General features: G+C 46.4%; 6 non-coding genes and 1 pseudogene across 6 annotated transcripts; all 7 read left to right on the plus strand.

The window, feature by feature from the left end:
- Positions 1–1,916: 1,916 nt before the first annotated feature.
- Positions 1,917–2,107, plus strand: LOC130320422 (U2 spliceosomal RNA). Its single transcript, XR_008866318.1, has one exon. It is a non-coding gene; the product is annotated as a U2 spliceosomal RNA (small nuclear RNA).
- Positions 2,108–4,205: 2,098 nt separating this feature from the next.
- On the plus strand, positions 4,206–4,396 carry LOC130320423 (U2 spliceosomal RNA). The gene has a single exon (XR_008866319.1). It is a non-coding gene; the product is annotated as a U2 spliceosomal RNA (small nuclear RNA).
- Positions 4,397–6,495: 2,099 nt separating this feature from the next.
- On the plus strand, positions 6,496–6,684 carry LOC130320508 (U2 spliceosomal RNA). Its single transcript, XR_008866387.1, has one exon. It is a non-coding gene; the product is annotated as a U2 spliceosomal RNA (small nuclear RNA).
- Positions 6,685–7,900: 1,216 nt separating this feature from the next.
- On the plus strand, positions 7,901–8,073 carry LOC130320492 (U2 spliceosomal RNA; annotated as a pseudogene).
- Positions 8,074–10,155: 2,082 nt separating this feature from the next.
- On the plus strand, positions 10,156–10,346 carry LOC130320424 (U2 spliceosomal RNA). The gene has a single exon (XR_008866320.1). It is a non-coding gene; the product is annotated as a U2 spliceosomal RNA (small nuclear RNA).
- Positions 10,347–12,441: 2,095 nt separating this feature from the next.
- LOC130320425 (U2 spliceosomal RNA) lies at positions 12,442–12,632 on the plus strand. Its single transcript, XR_008866321.1, has one exon. It is a non-coding gene; the product is annotated as a U2 spliceosomal RNA (small nuclear RNA).
- A 2,096-nt stretch (positions 12,633–14,728) lies between these two features.
- LOC130320426 (U2 spliceosomal RNA) lies at positions 14,729–14,919 on the plus strand. Its single transcript, XR_008866322.1, has one exon. It is a non-coding gene; the product is annotated as a U2 spliceosomal RNA (small nuclear RNA).
- Positions 14,920–16,275: the final 1,356 nt, after the last annotated feature.

The following is a 16,275-nucleotide window of genomic DNA, read 5'->3' on the forward strand; positions in this document are numbered from 1 at the left end:
GACTTCTGCTGCTGCTGACTAAATGGCCTCCTTAATTGGATCATTTGAGTAGCCAGCACACCTGTGCAGGTAGGGCATGACATGATAGGCAGCTGCCTTGATAGCGGGTGGGTGCTGAATGTTCCTAATTGACAAAATAAGATTAATGCTTATGAAGAAATATAAAATCTCATCCCTTCCCCAATATCGCGCCACACCCCTACCCCTTAATTCCCTGGTTGAACTTGATGGACATATGTCTTTTTTCGACCGTACTAACTATGTAACTATGGAACATAACAGGGGGGGGGGGGGGGGGGGTCTCCTGGCTGTTCACACAGGTGTGTCATTGCTGTACATTGACCATGCATTGCTTCTGTGGTATTGCAAAGGCAAAGACAAATGCTTCCAGCCATCCATTGCACTAATGGATTGGTCATCAGCTGGCTGTCTATGTCCCGCATCAATATAGACCAAAGTACAGAGGGTTAGGCTATGCTATTGTGCACCTACCTGATGCATCAGAAGGTGCGAGGCCCTTGCTAAATTCTGTGCACAGACTTTGAGATCTATACTTTAGACTGTATCTAAACCTGCTCCAACATGGACTGACATTCTGGCCTACTTTCAGCCGATGCGACTTGTCTGTCGCTGAACAGTCGCTTTTTATGTATTCAGCACCTATGTATAATGTTGTAAAAATGCTCTAGAAGCTAAAGTCGCAGAAATGTCACACATATTTGGCCTGCAACTTTCTGTGCGACAAATTCAGACAGGAAAAATCAGTATAAATCCTTAGAAAATTATCCCCCAGTGTCTCCATCTGCTGGCGGTATTGAATAAGCATTGCTGCACTGATGGGGTATGCATTAGACGAAAAAAAAGAAGAAAAAGAAGAATAATACGCCCAGAAAAGAGGCGAAAAGGAGAAAAACATAAAAAAACGTGAAAAAAAAGTAAGAGGAAGAGAAGGGAAAAAAAGGTGGAAATGGGTTTAAAAGTGATTTCGGCGGAGAAATATATATATATATATATATATATATATATATATATATATATATATACGCGCACACACACACATATATATAAACGTATTCTCCGTTGAGATATTGCAGCCGCTGCTGTGTCCAGGCCCAGGAGCCTTAGCACTGTGCTGTGATGTCACTCAATACCACTGACATCACTAGGTGTAAACAACATCTCTCCTTTGCTGTGTATGTGACTATGGAGCTGTTTGGTGATGTCGTCTATTATGGCCTTCATAGAAGCAACAGGAGATTGTTGCATCCATCTAGAACCCTCAGAACTACAGTGCTATGATGTCACTCACTTCCACAGGCCTTGCAGAGTGTAAACAACAACAACCCAGCTTTGTTGTGTATGTAACCATAGGGATTTGTGATGTCACCTAGAACCTTCACAGCAGCGACAGCTTTATGAGGAGCATCAGCACTGCTCTGCCTGAGCAGAACCATCACCGCCATAGGTTGTCAAATAACCCGGATTTAACCCACACAGGTAAGTCCAATGGGGTGCAGGCATGTCCTCTATGCTTACAGCTTCCCGTGGGTGTTGGTTTGATACCGTTTGGGGACAGCCAAGGAGGCATCTGCAGGCAACAAAGGTAGGTGTGTGCTTGTGTGTGTGTTTCCTATGCAGATCCTAAGCCCAGTGTCACATGCAAGTAGGAGGAGTAAGAAGGGTTCCTGGCAAATCCGGGTTATGGATTGCATTTAAAAAGGCCCCGTGGGAGTGCAATGGGCCCCTGTCTTGCTGCTTAGCAATAATGGTATGGGTTTAGGTTCTGCTGTGTGTACTGGTGGTTGACTGCCCCCCAGCCCAGAGTGTGCATGGAAAATTGTCTGGCAGCCTCCCTGACAGCAAGCAGTGATAGTGCCCATGAAGGGGACCTTGTTGGGCCCGCCCCTTTCACGGTTATCGCTTCTCGGCCTTTTGGCTAAGATCAAGTGTAGTATCTGTTCTTATCAGTTTAATATCTGATACGTCCCCTATCTGGGGACCATATATTAAATGGATTTTTGAGAACGGGGGCCGATTTCGAAGCTTGCTTCCGTCGCCCTATGCATTGACCCGATATGGCAGTATCTTCGGGTACAGTGCACCACCCCCTTACAGGGTTAAAAAGAAAGATTCCTACTTTCATTGCTACCTGCTTGCTGGCTAGCCAGCTAGCCAGCCCTGTGGGCCTTGCTGCTGCAGCCAAAAAACAAAAGGTGGTGCTGCTGCTGCTGCTTCTGCTGCTTCTGCTTCTGCTTGTGTCTGGCCCCTGTTGGAGCGTCCAGGCACAGGACTTCTGCTGCTGCTGACTAAATGGCCTCCTTAATTGGATCATTTGAGTAGCCAGCACACCTGTGCAGGTAGGGCATGACATGATAGGCAGCTGCCTTGATAGCGGGTGGGTGCTGAATGTTCCTAATTGACAAAATAAGATTAATGCTTATGAAGAAATATAAAATCTCATCCCTTCCCCAATATCGCGCCACACCCCTACCCCTTAATTCCCTGGTTGAACTTGATGGACATATGTCTTTTTTCGACCGTACTAACTATGTAACTATGTAACATAACATGGGGGGGGGGGGGGGGGGTCTCCTGGCTGTTCACACAGGTGTGTCATTGCTGTACATTGACCATGCATTGCTTCTGTGGTATTGCAAAGGCAAAGACAAATGCTTCCAGCCATCCATTGCACTAATGGATTGGTCATCAGCTGGCTGTCTATGTCCCGCATCAATATAGACCAAAGTACAGAGGGTTAGGCTATGCTATTGTGCACCTACCTGATGCATCAGAAGGTGCGAGGCCCTTGCTAAATTCTGTGCACAGACTTTGAGATCTATACTTTAGACTGTATCTAAACCTGCTCCAACATGGACTGACATTCTGGCCTACTTTCAGCCGATGCGACTTGTCTGTCGCTGAACAGTCGCTTTTTATGTATTCAGCACCTATGTATAATGTTGTAAAAATGCTCTAGAAGCTAAAGTCGCAGAAATGTCACACATATTTGGCCTGCAACTTTCTGTGCGACAAATTCAGACAGGAAAAATCAGTATAAATCCTTAGAAAATTATCCCCCAGTGTCTCCATCTGCTGGCGGTATTGAATAAGCATTGCTGCACTGATGGGGTATGCATTAGACGAAAAAAAAGAAGAAAAAGAAGAATAATACGCCCAGAAAAGAGGCGAAAAGGAGAAAAACGTAAAAAAACGTGAAAAAAAAGTAAGAGGAAGAGAAGGGAAAAAAAGGTGGAAATGGGTTGATTTCGGCGGAGAAATATATATATATATATATATATATATATATATATATATATATATATATATATATACGCGCACACACACACATATATATAAACGTATTCTCCGTTGAGATATTGCAGCCGCTGCTGTGTCCAGGCCCAGGAGCCTTAGCACTGTGCTGTGATGTCACTCAATACCACTGACATCACTAGGTGTAAACAACATCTCTCCTTTGCTGTGTATGTGACTATGGAGCTGTTTGGTGATGTCGTCTATTATGGCCTTCATAGAAGCAACAGGAGATTGTTGCATCCATCTAGAACCCTCAGAACTACAGTGCTATGATGTCACTCACTTCCACAGGCCTTGCAGAGTGTAAACAACAACAACCCAGCTTTGTTGTGTATGTAACCATAGGGATTTGTGATGTCACCTAGAACCTTCACAGCAGCGACAGCTTTATGAGGAGCATCAGCACTGCTCTGCCTGAGCAGAACCATCACCGCCATAGGTTGTCAAATAACCCGGATTTAACCCACACAGGTAAGTCCAATGGGGTGCAGGCATGTCCTCTATGCTTACAGCTTCCCGTGGGTGTTGGTTTGATACCGTTTGGGGACAGCCAAGGAGGCATCTGCAGGCAACAAAGGTAGGTGTGTGCTTGTGTGTGTGTTTCCTATGCAGATCCTAAGCCCAGTGTCACATGCAAGTAGGAGGAGTAAGAAGGGTTCCTGGCAAATCCGGGTTATGGATTGCATTTAAAAAGGCCCCGTGGGAGTGCAATGGGCCCCTGTCTTGCTGCTTAGCAATAATGGTATGGGTTTAGGTTCTGCTGTGTGTACTGGTGGTTGACTGCCCCCCAGCCCAGAGTGTGCATGGAAAATTGTCTGGCAGCCTCCCTGACAGCAAGCAGTGATAGTGCCCATGAAGGGGACCTTGTTGGGCCCGCCCCTTTCACGGTTATCGCTTCTCGGCCTTTTGGCTAAGATCAAGTGTAGTATCTGTTCTTATCAGTTTAATATCTGATACGTCCCCTATCTGGGGACCATATATTAAATGGATTTTTGAGAACGGGGGCCGATTTCGAAGCTTGCTTCCGTCGCCCTATGCATTGACCCGATATGGCAGTATCTTCGGGTACAGTGCACCACCCCCTTACAGGGTTAAAAAGAAAGATTCCTACTTTCATTGCTACCTGCTTGCTGGCTAGCCAGCTAGCCAGCCCTGTGGGCCTTGCTGCTGCAGCCAAAAAACAAAAGGTGGTGCTGCTGCTGCTGCTTCTGCTGCTTCTGCTTCTGCTTGTGTCTGGCCCCTGTTGGAGCGTCCAGGCACAGGACTTCTGCTGCTGCTGACTAAATGGCCTCCTTAATTGGATCATTTGAGTAGCCAGCACACCTGTGCAGGTAGGGCATGACATGATAGGCAGCTGCCTTGATAGCGGGTGGGTGCTGAATGTTCCTAATTGACAAAATAAGATTAATGCTTATGAAGAAATATAAAATCTCATCCCTTCCCCAATATCGCGCCACACCCCTACCCCTTAATTCCCTGGTTGAACTTGATGGACATATGTCTTTTTTCGACCGTACTAACTATGTAACTATGTAACATAACATGGGGGGGGGGGGGGGGGTCTCCTGGCTGTTCACACAGGTGTGTCATTGCTGTACATTGACCATGCATTGCTTCTGTGGTATTGCAAAGGCAAAGACAAATGCTTCCAGCCATCCATTGCACTAATGGATTGGTCATCAGCTGGCTGTCTATGTCCCGCATCAATATAGACCAAAGTACAGAGGGTTAGGCTATGCTATTGTGCACCTACCTGATGCATCAGAAGGTGCGAGGCCCTTGCTAAATTCTGTGCACAGACTTTGAGATCTATACTTTAGACTGTATCTAAACCTGCTCCAACATGGACTGACATTCTGGCCTACTTTCAGCCGATGCGACTTGTCTGTCGCTGAACAGTCGCTTTTTATGTATTCAGCACCTATGTATAATGTTGTAAAAATGCTCTAGAAGCTAAAGTCGCAGAAATGTCACACATATTTGGCCTGCAACTTTCTGTGCGACAAATTCAGACAGGAAAAATCAGTATAAATCCTTAGAAAATTATCCCCCAGTGTCTCCATCTGCTGGCGGTATTGAATAAGCATTGCTGCACTGATGGGGTATGCATTAGACGAAAAAAAAGAAGAAAAAGAAGAATAATACGCCCAGAAAAGAGGCGAAAAGGAGAAAAACGTAAAAAAACGTGAAAAAAAAGTAAGAGGAAGAGAAGGGAAAAAAAGGTGGAAATGGGTTTAAAAGTGATTTCGGCGGAGAATATATATATATATATATATATATATATATATATATATATATATATATATACGCGCACACACACACATATATATAAACGTATTCTCCGTTGAGATATTGCAGCCGCTGCTGTGTCCAGGCCCAGGAGCCTTAGCACTGTGCTGTGATGTCACTCAATACCACTGACATCACTAGGTGTAAACAACATCTCTCCTTTGCTGTGTATGTGACTATGGAGCTGTTTGGTGATGTCGTCTATTATGGCCTTCATAGAAGCAACAGGAGATTGTTGCATCCATCTAGAACCCTCAGAACTACAGTGCTATGATGTCACTCACTTCCACAGGCCTTGCAGAGTGTAAACAACAACAACCCAGCTTTGTTGTGTATGTAACCATAGGGATTTGTGATGTCACCTAGAACCTTCACAGCAGCGACAGCTTTATGAGGAGCATCAGCACTGCTCTGCCTGAGCAGAACCATCACCGCCATAGGTTGTCAAATAACCCGGATTTAACCCACACAGGTAAGTCCAATGGGGTGCAGGCATGTCCTCTATGCTTACAGCTTCCCGTGGGTGTTGGTTTGATACCGTTTGGGGACAGCCAAGGAGGCATCTGCAGGCAACAAAGGTAGGTGTGTGCTTGTGTGTGTGTTTCCTATGCAGATCCTAAGCCCAGTGTCACATGCAAGTAGGAGGAGTAAGAAGGGTTCCTGGCAAATCCGGGTTATGGATTGCATTTAAAAAGGCCCCGTGGGAGTGCAATGGGCCCCTGTCTTGCTGCTTAGCAATAATGGTATGGGTTTAGGTTCTGCTGTGTGTACTGGTGGTTGACTGCCCCCCAGCCCAGAGTGTGCATGGAAAATTGTCTGGCAGCCTCCCTGACAGCAAGCAGTGATAGTGCCCATGAAGGGGACCTTGTTGGGCCCGCCCCTTTCACGGTTATCGCTTCTCGGCCTTTTGGCTAAGATCAAGTGTAGTATCTGTTCTTATCAGTTGACCGACTAGGAAGGATAAACTCGAAGATCGGACTGTGGAGCTCCAGAAAGCTCACGATGGAAGGCAAGGCACTTGTCCTGCGGAGTGAAGTTTTGCCTGTGCTCCAATATACCGCACAGGCCTGGCCTCCCCATACCACCGTTTGCAAGGCCATCACCCGGACAGTGTTTGGCTTCGTCTGGGGCAAAATGGACAGAGTCAAGAGGACCGTGATGTACAAGGAACCCCGCAAGGGTGGGAAGGGAATACCCGACATCCCCGCTCTGCTGAGGGCCTCCTTTGCATGTGTCACGGTGCAGCGGACTCTTGTAGAAAAGACTGGCTCAGCGGGCAGGTCCATGTCTCGCTTGCTTCTCATGCCCCTCTGGAGACAGCTGGGCTGGGACAAGTGGGACAGCTCCATCCCTTACAACTGGAACACTCCCTGGTTCTATGGGGATGTTGTCCGGTTTGTGAGGGAGCACCAGCTGGAAGGACTGAAACCAGACCTATGGAAGCCAAAGACAATCCACAAGCTCATCCGAGCTAAGGACTCGACCGAGCTGGTTCCGGGACTCCCCGCAGCCACTGCAGAGACAGTTTGGAACAATGTGGCCTCAAAGCGGCTTACCAATGGACACAAGGACTTGTCGTGGATGGCCGTCATGGGAGGTCTCTCTCTCAGGTCATTCATGCATGCCCGCAACCTGTGCAAGACCCGGTACTGCCCCCGTTGCCCCTACGTGGAGGAAACATCTTTCCACGTGTTTTGGCAGTGCCCCTTTGCACAGGGTCTGTTGGACGCCCTAGAACAGGAACTCAGAGACTCAGTGCCCAGGAGCTGCCTATCGTACCATTCGGTGCTTTACGGCCTGTTCCCTGGGACCCACGACGTGGAGGCCATCCAGGAGGCCTGGCGCCTTATGAACTGTTTTAAGGACGCAGTGTGGCTTGCCAGGAACCGCCTCGTGATCAACAGGGAAAACATGTCCGTCCGGGACTGCCGCAGGTTCATCAAGAACCTGCTTAGAGACTATTCCATCTTGGACAGCTCGGCCGTTGATGAGGAAGAAGAGGAGTGAAGACCCCTCTCCTTCTCCCATGTCTCCCTGAAGATACAGCCCAACAGTTTGGCCCTGTGATCCGCCCCCTCCCTACCCCCACATAGTCGCCCACACCCCTACCCCGATCACAGATTGTATTATTTGGTTTTTGTTTGATCTCTTGTGCCTTTCTATTGCAGGATTGAGCTGAATGTTAGAGTAGCATGGTGTGCGATGTATAGCTTAGGGAACCTTTGCTGTGTATTGTACTGTCATGCTTTGTGTGACTGTAATTTATTGTACGACTTGTAATGACTGAACGGAAAATAAAGCTCTTTCAATCAAAAATCTGTTCTTATCAGTTTAATATCTGATACGTCCCCTATCTGGGGACCATATATTAAATGGATTTTTGAGAACGGGGGCCGATTTCGAAGCTTGCTTCCGTCGCCCTATGCATTGACCTGATATGGCAGTATCTTCGGGTACAGTGCACCACCCCCTTACAGGGTTAAAAAGAAAGATTCCTACTTTCATTGCTACCTGCTTGCTGGCTAGCCAGCTAGCCAGCCCTGTGGGCCTTGCTGCTGCAGCCAAAAAACAAAAGGTGGTGCTGCTGCTGCTGCTTCTGCTGCTTCTGCTTCTGCTTGTGTCTGGCCCCTGTTGGAGCGTCCAGGCACAGGACTTCTGCTGCTGCTGACTAAATGGCCTCCTTAATTGGATCATTTGAGTAGCCAGCACACCTGTGCAGGTAGGGCATGACATGATAGGCAGCTGCCTTGATAGCGGGTGGGTGCTGAATGTTCCTAATTGACAAAATAAGATTAATGCTTATGAAGAAATATAAAATCTCATCCCTTCCCCAATATCGCGCCACACCCCTACCCCTTAATTCCCTGGTTGAACTTGATGGACATATGTCTTTTTTCGACCGTACTAACTATGTAACTATGTAACATAACATGGGGGGGGGGGGGGGTCTCCTGGCTGTTCACACAGGTGTGTCATTGCTGTACATTGACCATGCATTGCTTCTGTGGTATTGCAAAGGCAAAGACAAATGCTTCCAGCCATCCATTGCACTAATGGATTGGTCATCAGCTGGCTGTCTATGTCCCGCATCAATATAGACCAAAGTACAGAGGGTTAGGCTATGCTATTGTGCACCTACCTGATGCATCAGAAGGTGCGAGGCCCTTGCTAAATTCTGTGCACAGACTTTGAGATCTATACTTTAGACTGTATCTAAACCTGCTCCAACATGGACTGACATTCTGGCCTACTTTCAGCCGATGCGACTTGTCTGTCGCTGAACAGTCGCTTTTTATGTATTCAGCACCTATGTATAATGTTGTAAAAATGCTCTAGAAGCTAAAGTCGCAGAAATGTCACACATATTTGGCCTGCAACTTTCTGTGCGACAAATTCAGACAGGAAAAATCAGTATAAATCCTTAGAAAATTATCCCCCAGTGTCTCCATCTGCTGGCGGTATTGAATAAGCATTGCTGCACTGATGGGGTATGCATTAGACGAAAAAAAAGAAGAAAAAGAAGAATAATACGCCCAGAAAAGAGGCGAAAAGGAGAAAAACGTAAAAAAACGTGAAAAAAAAGTAAGAGGAAGAGAAGGGAAAAAAAGGTGGAAATGGGTTTAAAAGTGATTTCGGCGGAGAAATATATATATATATATATATATATATATATATATACGCGCACACACACACATATATATAAACGTATTCTCCGTTGAGATATTGCAGCCGCTGCTGTGTCCAGGCCCAGGAGCCTTAGCACTGTGCTGTGATGTCACTCAATACCACTGACATCACTAGGTGTAAACAACATCTCTCCTTTGCTGTGTATGTGACTATGGAGCTGTTTGGTGATGTCGTCTATTATGGCCTTCATAGAAGCAACAGGAGATTGTTGCATCCATCTAGAACCCTCAGAACTACAGTGCTATGATGTCACTCACTTCCACAGGCCTTGCAGAGTGTAAACAACAACAACCCAGCTTTGTTGTGTATGTAACCATAGGGATTTGTGATGTCACCTAGAACCTTCACAGCAGCGACAGCTTTATGAGGAGCATCAGCACTGCTCTGCCTGAGCAGAACCATCACCGCCATAGGTTGTCAAATAACCCGGATTTAACCCACACAGGTAAGTCCAATGGGGTGCAGGCATGTCCTCTATGCTTACAGCTTCCCGTGGGTGTTGGTTTGATACCGTTTGGGGACAGCCAAGGAGGCATCTGCAGGCAACAAAGGTAGGTGTGTGCTTGTGTGTGTGTTTCCTATGCAGATCCTAAGCCCAGTGTCACATGCAAGTAGGAGGAGTAAGAAGGGTTCCTGGCAAATCCGGGTTATGGATTGCATTTAAAAAGGCCCCGTGGGAGTGCAATGGGCCCCTGTCTTGCTGCTTAGCAATAATGGTATGGGTTTAGGTTCTGCTGTGTGTACTGGTGGTTGACTGCCCCCCAGCCCAGAGTGTGCATGGAAAATTGTCTGGCAGCCTCCCTGACAGCAAGCAGTGATAGTGCCCATGAAGGGGACCTTGTTGGGCCCGCCCCTTTCACGGTTATCGCTTCTCGGCCTTTTGGCTAAGATCAAGTGTAGTATCTGTTCTTATCAGTTTAATATCTGATACGTCCCCTATCTGGGGACCATATATTAAATGGATTTTTGAGAACGGGGGCCGATTTCGAAGCTTGCTTCCGTCGCCCTATGCATTGACCCGATATGGCAGTATCTTCGGGTACAGTGCACCACCCCCTTACAGGGTTAAAAAGAAAGATTCCTACTTTCATTGCTACCTGCTTGCTGGCTAGCCAGCTAGCCAGCCCTGTGGGCCTTGCTGCTGCAGCCAAAAAACAAAAGGTGGTGCTGCTGCTGCTGCTTCTGCTGCTTCTGCTTCTGCTTGTGTCTGGCCCCTGTTGGAGCGTCCAGGCACAGGACTTCTGCTGCTGCTGACTAAATGGCCTCCTTAATTGGATCATTTGAGTAGCCAGCACACCTGTGCAGGTAGGGCATGACATGATAGGCAGCTGCCTTGATAGCGGGTGGGTGCTGAATGTTCCTAATTGACAAAATAAGATTAATGCTTATGAAGAAATATAAAATCTCATCCCTTCCCCAATATCGCGCCACACCCCTACCCCTTAATTCCCTGGTTGAACTTGATGGACATATGTCTTTTTTCGACCGTACTAACTATGTAACTATGTAACATAACATGGGGGGGGGGGGGGGGTCTCCTGGCTGTTCACACAGGTGTGTCATTGCTGTACATTGACCATGCATTGCTTCTGTGGTATTGCAAAGGCAAAGACAAATGCTTCCAGCCATCCATTGCACTAATGGATTGGTCATCAGCTGGCTGTCTATGTCCCGCATCAATATAGACCAAAGTACAGAGGGTTAGGCTATGCTATTGTGCACCTACCTGATGCATCAGAAGGTGCGAGGCCCTTGCTAAATTCTGTGCACAGACTTTGAGATCTATACTTTAGACTGTATCTAAACCTGCTCCAACATGGACTGACATTCTGGCCTACTTTCAGCCGATGCGACTTGTCTGTCGCTGAACAGTCGCTTTTTATGTATTCAGCACCTATGTATAATGTTGTAAAAATGCTCTAGAAGCTAAAGTCGCAGAAATGTCACACATATTTGGCCTGCAACTTTCTGTGCGACAAATTCAGACAGGAAAAATCAGTATAAATCCTTAGAAAATTATCCCCCAGTGTCTCCATCTGCTGGCGGTATTGAATAAGCATTGCTGCACTGATGGGGTATGCATTAGACGAAAAAAAAGAAGAAAAAGAAGAATAATACGCCCAGAAAAGAGGCGAAAAGGAGAAAAACGTAAAAAAACGTGAAAAAAAAGTAAGAGGAAGAGAAGGGAAAAAAAGGTGGAAATGGGTTTAAAAGTGATTTCGGCGGAGAAATATATATATATATATATATATATATATATATATATATATATATATACGCGCACACACACACATATATATAAACGTATTCTCCGTTGAGATATTGCAGCCGCTGCTGTGTCCAGGCCCAGGAGCCTTAGCACTGTGCTGTGATGTCACTCAATACCACTGACATCACTAGGTGTAAACAACATCTCTCCTTTGCTGTGTATGTGACTATGGAGCTGTTTGGTGATGTCGTCTATTATGGCCTTCATAGAAGCAACAGGAGATTGTTGCATCCATCTAGAACCCTCAGAACTACAGTGCTATGATGTCACTCACTTCCACAGGCCTTGCAGAGTGTAAACAACAACAACCCAGCTTTGTTGTGTATGTAACCATAGGGATTTGTGATGTCACCTAGAACCTTCACAGCAGCGACAGCTTTATGAGGAGCATCAGCACTGCTCTGCCTGAGCAGAACCATCACCGCCATAGGTTGTCAAATAACCCGGATTTAACCCACACAGGTAAGTCCAATGGGGTGCAGGCATGTCCTCTATGCTTACAGCTTCCCGTGGGTGTTGGTTTGATACCGTTTGGGGACAGCCAAGGAGGCATCTGCAGGCAACAAAGGTAGGTGTGTGCTTGTGTGTGTGTTTCCTATGCAGATCCTAAGCCCAGTGTCACATGCAAGTAGGAGGAGTAAGAAGGGTTCCTGGCAAATCCGGGTTATGGATTGCATTTAAAAAGGCCCCGTGGGAGTGCAATGGGCCCCTGTCTTGCTGCTTAGCAATAATGGTATGGGTTTAGGTTCTGCTGTGTTTACTGGTGGTTGACTGCCCCCCAGCCCAGAGTGTGCATGGAAAATTGTCTGGCAGCCTCCCTGACAGCAAGCAGTGATAGTGCCCATGAAGGGGACCTTGTTGGGCCCGCCCCTTTCACGGTTATCGCTTCTCGGCCTTTTGGCTAAGATCAAGTGTAGTATCTGTTCTTATCAGTTTAATATCTGATACGTCCCCTATCTGGGGACCATATATTAAATGGATTTTTGAGAACGGGGGCCGATTTCGAAGCTTGCTTCCGTCGCCCTATGCATTGACCCGATATGGCAGTATCTTCGGGTACAGTGCACCACCCCCTTACAGGGTTAAAAAGAAAGATTCCTACTTTCATTGCTACCTGCTTGCTGGCTAGCCAGCTAGCCAGCCCTGTGGGCCTTGCTGCTGCAGCCAAAAAACAAAAGGTGGTGCTGCTGCTGCTGCTTCTGCTGCTTCTGCTTCTGCTTGTGTCTGGCCCCTGTTGGAGCGTCCAGGCACAGGACTTCTGCTGCTGCTGACTAAATGGCCTCCTTAATTGGATCATTTGAGTAGCCAGCACACCTGTGCAGGTAGGGCATGACATGATAGGCAGCTGCCTTGATAGCGGGTGGGTGCTGAATGTTCCTAATTGACAAAATAAGATTAATGCTTATGAAGAAATATAAAATCTCATCCCTTCCCCAATATCGCGCCACACCCCTACCCCTTAATTCCCTGGTTGAACTTGATGGACATATGTCTTTTTTCGACCGTACTAACTATGTAACTATGTAACATAACATGGGGGGGGGGGGGGGGGTCTCCTGGCTGTTCACACAGGTGTGTCATTGCTGTACATTGACCATGCATTGCTTCTGTGGTATTGCAAAGGCAAAGACAAATGCTTCCAGCCATCCATTGCACTAATGGATTGGTCATCAGCTGGCTGTCTATGTCCCGCATCAATATAGACCAAAGTACAGAGGGTTAGGCTATGCTATTGTGCACCTACCTGATGCATCAGAAGGTGCGAGGCCCTTGCTAAATTCTGTGCACAGACTTTGAGATCTATACTTTAGACTGTATCTAAACCTGCTCCAACATGGACTGACATTCTGGCCTACTTTCAGCCGATGCGACTTGTCTGTCGCTGAACAGTCGCTTTTTATGTATTCAGCACCTATGTATAATGTTGTAAAAATGCTCTAGAAGCTAAAGTCGCAGAAATGTCACACATATTTGGCCTGCAACTTTCTGTGCGACAAATTCAGACAGGAAAAATCAGTATAAATCCTTAGAAAATTATCCCCCAGTGTCTCCATCTGCTGGCGGTATTGAATAAGCATTGCTGCACTGATGGGGTATGCATTAGACGAAAAAAAAGAAGAAAAAGAAGAATAATACGCCCAGAAAAGAGGCGAAAAGGAGAAAAACGTAAAAAAACGTGAAAAAAAAGTAAGAGGAAGAGAAGGGAAAAAAAGGTGGAAATGGGTTTAAAAGTGATTTCGGCGGAGAAATATATATATATATATATATATATATATATATATATATATATATATACGCGCACACACACACATATATATAAACGTATTCTCCGTTGAGATATTGCAGCCGCTGCTGTGTCCAGGCCCAGGAGCCTTAGCACTGTGCTGTGATGTCACTCAATACCACTGACATCACTAGGTGTAAACAACATCTCTCCTTTGCTGTGTATGTGACTATGGAGCTGTTTGGTGATGTCGTCTATTATGGCCTTCATAGAAGCAACAGGAGATTGTTGCATCCATCTAGAACCCTCAGAACTACAGTGCTATGATGTCACTCACTTCCACAGGCCTTGCAGAGTGTAAACAACAACAACCCAGCTTTGTTGTGTATGTAACCATAGGGATTTGTGATGTCACCTAGAACCTTCACAGCAGCGACAGCTTTATGAGGAGCATCAGCACTGCTCTGCCTGAGCAGAACCATCACCGCCATAGGTTGTCAAATAACCCGGATTTAACCCACACAGGTAAGTCCAATGGGGTGCAGGCATGTCCTCTATGCTTACAGCTTCCCGTGGGTGTTGGTTTGATACCGTTTGGGGACAGCCAAGGAGGCATCTGCAGGCAACAAAGGTAGGTGTGTGCTTGTGTGTGTGTTTCCTATGCAGATCCTAAGCCCAGTGTCACATGCAAGTAGGAGGAGTAAGAAGGGTTCCTGGCAAATCCGGGTTATGGATTGCATTTAAAAAGGCCCCGTGGGAGTGCAATGGGCCCCTGTCTTGCTGCTTAGCAATAATGGTATGGGTTTAGGTTCTGCTGTGTGTACTGGTGGTTGACTGCCCCCCAGCCCAGAGTGTGCATGGAAAATTGTCTGGCAGCCTCCCTGACAGCAAGCAGTGATAGTGCCCATGAAGGGGACCTTGTTGGGCCCGCCCCTTTCACGGTTATCGCTTCTCGGCCTTTTGGCTAAGATCAAGTGTAGTATCTGTTCTTATCAGTTTAATATCTGATACGTCCCCTATCTGGGGACCATATATTAAATGGATTTTTGAGAACGGGGGCCGATTTCGAAGCTTGCTTCCGTCGCCCTATGCATTGACCCGATATGGCAGTATCTTCGGGTACAGTGCACCACCCCCTTACAGGGTTAAAAAGAAAGATTCCTACTTTCATTGCTACCTGCTTGCTGGCTAGCCAGCTAGCCAGCCCTGTGGGCCTTGCTGCTGCAGCCAAAAAACAAAAGGTGGTGCTGCTGCTGCTGCTTCTGCTGCTTCTGCTTCTGCTTGTGTCTGGCCCCTGTTGGAGCGTCCAGGCACAGGACTTCTGCTGCTGCTGACTAAATGGCCTCCTTAATTGGATCATTTGAGTAGCCAGCACACCTGTGCAGGTAGGGCATGACATGATAGGCAGCTGCCTTGATAGCGGGTGGGTGCTGAATGTTCCTAATTGACAAAATAAGATTAATGCTTATGAAGAAATATAAAATCTCATCCCTTCCCCAATATCGCGCCACACCCCTACCCCTTAATTCCCTGGTTGAACTTGATGGACATATGTCTTTTTTCGACCGTACTAACTATGTAACTATGTAACATAACATGGGGGGGGGGGGGGGGGGTCTCCTGGCTGTTCACACAGGTGTGTCATTGCTGTACATTGACCATGCATTGCTTCTGTGGTATTGCAAAGGCAAAGACAAATGCTTCCAGCCATCCATTGCACTAATGGATTGGTCATCAGCTGGCTGTCTATGTCCCGCATCAATATAGACCAAAGTACAGAGGGTTAGGCTATGCTATTGTGCACCTACCTGATGCATCAGAAGGTGCGAGGCCCTTGCTAAATTCTGTGCACAGACTTTGAGATCTATACTTTAGACTGTATCTAAACCTGCTCCAACATGGACTGACATTCTGGCCTACTTTCAGCCGATGCGACTTGTCTGTCGCTGAACAGTCGCTTTTTATGTATTCAGCACCTATGTATAATGTTGTAAAAATGCTCTAGAAGCTAAAGTCGCAGAAATGTCACACATATTTGGCCTGCAACTTTCTGTGCGACAAATTCAGACAGGAAAAATCAGTATAAATCCTTAGAAAATTATCCCCCAGTGTCTCCATCTGCTGGCGGTATTGAATAAGCATTGCTGCACTGATGGGGTATGCATTAGACGAAAAAAAAGAAGAAAAAGAAGAATAATACGCCCAGAAAAGAGGCGAAAAGGAGAAAAACGTAAAAAAACGTGAAAAAAAAGTAAGAGGAAGAGAAGGGAAAAAAAGGTGGAAATGGGTTTAAAAGTGATTTCGGCGGAGAAATATATATATATATATATATATATATATATATATATATATATATATATACGCGCACACACACACACATATATATAAACGTATTCTCCGTTGAGATATTGCAGCCGCTGCTGTGTCCAGGCCCAGGAGCCTTAGCACTGTGCTGTGATGTCACTCAATACCACTGACATCACTAGGTGTA

This window comes from Hyla sarda, unplaced genomic scaffold (assembly GCF_029499605.1).
Source record: "Hyla sarda isolate aHylSar1 unplaced genomic scaffold, aHylSar1.hap1 scaffold_220, whole genome shotgun sequence".
In the NCBI taxonomy this organism is placed as follows: domain Eukaryota; kingdom Metazoa; phylum Chordata; class Amphibia; order Anura; family Hylidae; genus Hyla; species Hyla sarda.